The sequence below is a fragment of the Chenopodium quinoa genome, unplaced genomic scaffold (genome assembly GCF_001683475.1).
Source record: "Chenopodium quinoa cultivar QQ74 unplaced genomic scaffold, ASM168347v1, whole genome shotgun sequence".
NCBI lineage: Eukaryota > Viridiplantae > Streptophyta > Magnoliopsida > Caryophyllales > Amaranthaceae > Chenopodium > Chenopodium quinoa.
This window is the reverse complement of record NW_018742359.1, coordinates 766125-773019: the sequence shown is the minus strand read 5'-3', so window position 1 is coordinate 773019 and position 6895 is coordinate 766125.

The following is a 6895-nucleotide window of genomic DNA, read 5'->3' as shown; positions in this document are numbered from 1 at the left end:
CCCCAATGACGGAAAACAATAACTCACAACATGCCCCAAGTTCCTAGCCTAAAAGCCACGAGGCTAGGCTTGCTAGGCACTAAGGTCGTGGCTTGCTTGCCTAGGGTGCTGGGCTGCCCACCATGGCTGCCTTGCTGCCCCTAGGCGCCGTGGTTGTGCGTGCTGGCATGCCAGCCTATCAGAGCACGCCACGCTTGCTGGCACCACACGCATCGCAGCAACCTACGCATGCTCGCGTGCATGCTGGTACTGGCAGCGTATGCTGGGCTTGCTGGGGCTCGCTGCCTTGCTCCCCAGCAGCACTTGAGGGCACCTTCACACAGCACACCCATCTTCTCGCACAGCCCATAGCACCAAGTGTGCATCACACTCTTACACACACCATACACTAGCGCAGCTACGAGGCAAGGCAGCCCATCACACACCTTGGCAGCCACATGTGGGCTACTTGAGCAGCCCAGCTAGCCTAAGGGCGTGTATTAGGTGATTTTTTCTCGATTTGCGTGCACTTGCCTTGGGATTTTAATTCCCGATTTATGTCTGATAAAAAATAATTCTAAATTTATTTTAGAACCAATTTTGAGCAAAATGAAGATAAAACAAGTCCAAATTAATTAAATTCAATTTTAATAGTGCAAGCCTAAATTATTCAATAACCATTCTTTAAATCAATTTAGGTCTATCTTGATGTTACAAAATTGAAGTGCTATACTCATATTTAATTTAACCATACATAAAATAATAATGAAATTTGACAAAATTAAAGAGGTTGGAAAAATAAATCCATTCATCTATTGAAAAAATTTCCAGCACTAACTTTTGTATAATTGAAAAATTACATCTTCCAATATGAAGATTAATTAAATTTCAATAACAAGTTTTGAACTTTTAGGACTTTAATCAACTCAAAAATGATTAAATCCAAGAATTAGTTCTACATGGAATTTAGAAATCAAAGTTCCAACCAAATAAATAATTAAAGATTGGATCTTTAACATATTAGGGACTTCAAAATTACAAGTTCACCATAAACATTCACACTTGAAGCAATTTATTTGAAAAAATGTGAAAATTTCAAGTTTATGTGAAAAATGAACTCACCAAATTAAGCACCAATTATGACTTCATAAACATGCTTAATAAGGTTTATAATTGCTATAGATTAGTGATGAAACCATACATTTAATCCACTAACACATTCTTAACCTTGAGCTCACAAAGCCGCCAGTCCAAAGGTTAGACATTCTGTTCCGTTTGACCACAAAAGAGAGCCGACTGCATATATTATTGCCCATACGACAGGTGTGGCTACTGAGGCACATATAGGGCCGAATGGATTATCTAAGGGCCAGAGTGGACGGAAAGGCCGCCTGACTGACCATCTCGGTTTGGTTGCGAATACCTCATTGAGGTATTCTAAAAGCTGTCTAGGTAAGTCGACGTTGAGGCTGACTCAGACAGTTGCTGACTTTTCTTCTGCTGGATTAACATCCGGCGTCAGAATAAGTCCTCTTTGATCCATCCGGCTGAACATTCCGGATGGCCTTCCTCTTCCCTATTTCAGGTAATCGGATCTTAGACATATCAATCAAGGGCCGGTTCTCTCCTTTAGTTTGGGATGCGGAGTAGGCACTCGGTCCTTAACTGGCTTTTTCTTCTTGGCCGACTGACCCCTGCTGGAGCCAGCCGTCTTCTTGTTGATTAGGTTCTTGATTTCATCTTTGAATCTTGTCATGAATTTCATGAGTTAATCTCTAGTAACTGGGCCTACGCCTTCTACAGCCTTGGGTCGTCCAGATGGCTGTCCGATTGGCTCGCTTGGACCAGCTTGATCTTCGCCCCGTTCCCTTGTTTCCATGGGCGGGTGCACCTGGTTCAGAGTGACCCGTCTGGGGCCACATAGGTTTCGACATCAATATCGTCACCACTGTCTTAGTCTGTATAGACCTCAAAGTCGGTCGTAGGCCGTTTCTCATTAGGAGGTGGTACATACTCATGTGAAGCCATCTTAGAAGTACTTTCTCCACAGACGGGGCCAAATGTTTTGGGGTTTTCTGTGTCCTTCGGGAGAGTTACAATTCCAAGACTAGACACCGAGCGCCTGTACCTACAAAACAACGGAGACTCCGACGATCAAGTTCCGCCTGCGACGGTTAAGTTAGATCATGTTCGGATAATGTAAAAAGTGCGGAAAGTAAAGTATCTTCTCGGATTCCAAGATCATGAGTAAATATCTGCAATTAATGATTGCTCTGTTTTTGTGAATATTTCTCAATGTGCTCCCAAGTGGGAATATCTCCCTAATTATAGGGTCTTGGAATTTGTGCCGTTATCCTAGGTTACAGAAACCTAGGAATGGTGGGCTGTCTCGGGAAATGGGCCTTGAATGCCGCCTTTTTCCCAATCATTAGAGATGCCACGTGTCAGTAGTGTCACCACCTTATTGGGCCACATGGCCTTGGGTATTTTTACCAAAATCAGGTACCTTTCCTAGGCAAGGTAACCTTCCTTCGGGGCCTTGATTTTCATGTTCATAAATGACGTAGTCAAATTATGAATATTCAAGTCCCGAATCTCGAAAGACATATTGACTAGCTTCTTAAGACTATTAAGACGCATGTCCCGAACGTATAAGGTGAACTTCCTCTTCCAATCCTCCGGAAGGGAGTTCCTCATCAAATTTGTGACCTTGTAACAGTCCATGGACCAAGTTTCATGAGTTTCATCACTCATGAGTCCCTTAGAGAAGAAGCTTGGAATGGGAGTGTCCAATATGTACTCCATGAAACTATTACGTACAGTTCTCCGGAGTACTTTGAAGTTCCTCTTCCCATTCCTCGAAATTGACCAAGTTTAGGCTAAAAGACAACTTGTTGGGGAGTTCTGGGCACATGTTGTTGTTAATTGCAGACATTTTTCTACAATTAAAAGATTGCCATGAAAAACCATTCATAAAACCAATAAGTATGAAATTTAAAGCATACATGCAAGCTTTAAATATTATTAAGCGTTTTACCCACACATTAAAAATTGTCCCTTTTTGGCGAGAGTAAAACGATTCCTACACCCCAAAAATCAAAAAGTGATTAAGCATGTTTTGGATTGTCTTAACACTTAATATTTAAAGGCAAGCAATCCAATTGCTAATAGCTCTAAGCTACCTTGGTCGATAAAACGTTGCATCTAATGCTTTCTTGACGTTTATCTCCATTGCCACGACATCTAAGGACTCCTTACCGATATCGTTGAATTTAACCAAAATCAACTTGTATACCTGGTATACCTTACATTCCTAGGAAAGTAGTAATGCCTTTCTTTGTCATAGCCCATTATTATTCTTATTAGTTCGGTAAGTGTTATTTTGGAATGCCAAATTTAAAATCAATATTATAGGGACTTAGGGTTTCTATGTTGGTTGATTTAAGTGAACTAAACTAATCATTCAACATTCGAAATCCGAAACATGCATCTAATATCGCAATTATATATAAGAAAAATATATAGGGGATTAATAGAGATGCATTTGGCAACTAGCATGACCCCTTGAAACTTAGATCTTCAAATTTTCAAGGGCCTTTATTGCATCTTCTTGGCTTAGTCTTCTTAGAAACGTCGTCTTCGAGACATCACCACCAATTATGCAACTACTAGAAAAGCTAGGACTAATCTAAATAATTTAAGTACAAAAATACTTAACGGCAAAGAGTTCGTATTTAGATTTACAAAAATACAAATCGGAACGTAGTCTGTATTTACTATCCTAGTCGGGCCCCACTAGTTGCAATTTTGTAAAACCTGCATTAGAATATCTATTCCATTCATCCATTCACTTCTAAAGTGAATGGCCCAAGCATCTTACAAAAAAAATCAAGTAACAATGCAAAACACACGCAAACTAGTAACTAACTTAGGTGGTTAATTCGATTAACATGCCTAATTAAAACTATTCAAGGTTGTTATCCGATTATGTGAATTAACGCAATAATAACTCAAGCGATTAATGAAGGTCCCACTAAATTTTATATCCAACTTAATCAAAATTAATCCAATTAATATTAATTAAGCCGATTAACCCAGCGATTAATTAAGGTTCCATTAAGGGAAAACCGAGGCCCAACCTCGTTTTTATTATAAAAAATAAAAAAAATAAAAAAAAAACCGCAAAAACGCAAAATAATAGTCCCTCAACAGCCGAGTGCCTAGCATCCAAGCCACGAGGCTCGGCTTGCTAGGCACCAAGGCCCTGCTGCCTTGCGTGGGTGCCGCCCAAACAAGCACAGCAACGTGCAAGCCACCTACTTGTCACTGGTAGCGTCGCAGCATGCTCAGCATGCTTGAGTCTTGCTGGCACTAGCAGCGTGCTTACGCGCTTGCTAGTGCTGGCCGCAGCCTTGCTGTGCGGGCTGGTGCTGCCTAACAGTCGCTGAATTGCACCACACGCACGCACTGCGGCTCTAAGTACTGCTGCTCGCACACACTCATGCACCAGCACGGTGCACTCCCTCGGTAGCCACATGTGGGCTGCGCAAGCAGCCTAGCTACCCGAGTGGTGCTCGAGGCTTAGTGCCTCGTTTTACGTGCTTATGCCTCGGATTTATTATTCCGATTTTGTGTGCGACATAAAAAGTTAATTCTAAATTGATTTTGGAACTAAATATTGAGCAATAATGAAACTAAAACAAGTCCAACTTAAATAAATTTAATTTTAGTGCACAAACCAAAATTAATTCAAGAACCATTCTTTAAATTATTTTTAGCTCAACTTGGTGCTACAAAAATTGAGGGTTATTCTCACAATTAATTTAACCAACATAAACTAATAATATGATTTGACAAAAATAGTTGAATAAATATCCCACACTCACTTGTGCACATTTGAATATTGTAATCTTCCAATATGAAGAACAATAATATTTCAGGCATAAGTATGAACATTTAAGATTTTAATCAACTTCAAAATGATTAAAACCAAAAATTAGTTCATTGTGGATTTTAGCAAGTTAAGATCCAACCAAATAAACAACTAAAGATTGAATCTTTAAGATTTTAGGGGCTTCAAAAATACATATTGACCATAAACATTCACACTCCAAGCAATTTATTTGCAAAAATGTGAAATTGCAAGTTTATTTGAAAATAAGAGCTGCCCAAATTAAGCACCAATTATGAATTCATAAACATGCTTAATAAGGGTTAAAATTGCAGAAGATTAATGGTATAATCTAACACATAATCCAACAATTGCATGCCATAATTAATCAAGGTATAAAGATTTAAATTTATTCGTCAAAAACGAAAACCCCCTCGAAAAACGACTTTCAAGGTGGATTTTGGCTTCTGAAAGGCCATTATTAAACACTAAGTGGGTAAAGTCTGATTTAGAACGTCGATTCCACCCAAAATTTACTCTTTTTGAATCAAAATCGGAGTTCGTAATCCAAAATTAGCATAAATACGATTTTCATCTAGTAAAAAAACGAGCTCCTAATTTAATTAAGAAGCAAAACCAGAAATTTAAATCCATTTAAACCACCTTTAATTTTTAGTTGTAAAAATTAAATGCAAGAGGCTCTGATACCACTGTTTGGTTTTGCGGTGTCCGACACCGCACGGAAACAAAACCTGATAACTAGATCGCATGCATAATAATTACAACATAAACAAAAACATGCATATAAACACAAACACAAGAGAAGAGACAAAAGAGAGAGAAAGCATACTCACCCTAGAGGCATGCTTCGCTCAACCGATGAGCTCGAACTTAAAAGAATCAAGTTCCGCAAGTGCGAAAACCTCCAACGGCTCACACCCTCGCTACCGAACCGTAATCGGCCCCTATCCCGTAGCTTAGATGGGGCTAGACCATAAATAACTTAGAGTTTATGAACAAAGGTTTTCTCGCCTTTGGAGATCCCTTAGAGTTCACCAACTCAAGTGAATTTCCCAATACCCAATGATTGGTATTTATAGGGAAAAGTTCCCAAGGATTCCCATCATCTTTCAATGTGGGATAGTTGGTAAAAAGGCAAAAATAAGATTTAAGTTTAATTTCAAATTAAATTAAAAAAGCCAAAATAATCATCAAAAAACAAGTGGTATAAGGTGAACAAGGGAGTAGGTAAGGACCACAAGGGAGGAACACACTCCCTTGCTCTCTAAGCCACCCCCTAGAAAAGCGAGTGCAATGGGATGACGCCAAGTGGCAGCCCACCTTGGGCACCAAGGCAGCCATGTTGGTGTCTGGTCCCTCAATTAGGCCTGCCAGCAGGGTCTTCCTACACCAGCCCGCAATAGCCAGCCTCGCAAATGTGAGCTGCATTGTTACTAGGCGCTGCTGTTGTTATGCACCAAGCTCGGTGTTAGTAGCTTGTGCCTGGCGCGCCTTGATGCTAGCTCTCGCATGCTGGCAGGCTACTGCTTGCTTGCGGCATGGCCTGCCAGCCTAGCCACGCATGGTTTTGCTCTGCTATGATAGCGAGTGTTGCCCTTATGGCTGCTCAGCCAGCTCGCCCAGCTAGTGCATGTGATGCATTCTGGGCTTGCGGCCAACTCTTGCCTTGCGGCAAGGAGCCCGGCTAGCCATGCTAGCCTACCTAGCCCTCGATTGGCTAGGCCATATCGAGGCTAGGATTTTCTTGCGCGTTGACTTGTTGTTTGATTGATTTTCCGTCTCGTCGATTCCTTAATCCAACCCGATTTTTTACGCTTTAAGCTCAGAATTCGACGTTAGTTCGTAAAATCATTATCGACTCATTTAATCTTTCGTATTAATTCGTCGCTTCGGTTCGTTATCACGATTGGGTGTGACCTGAAGGGTTCAGTCAAGAGCAAGCTATAATATTAGTTTTACTTTAATATTATTGATTAGAGTCGGCCTCCAGCTAAGCATTCCGAT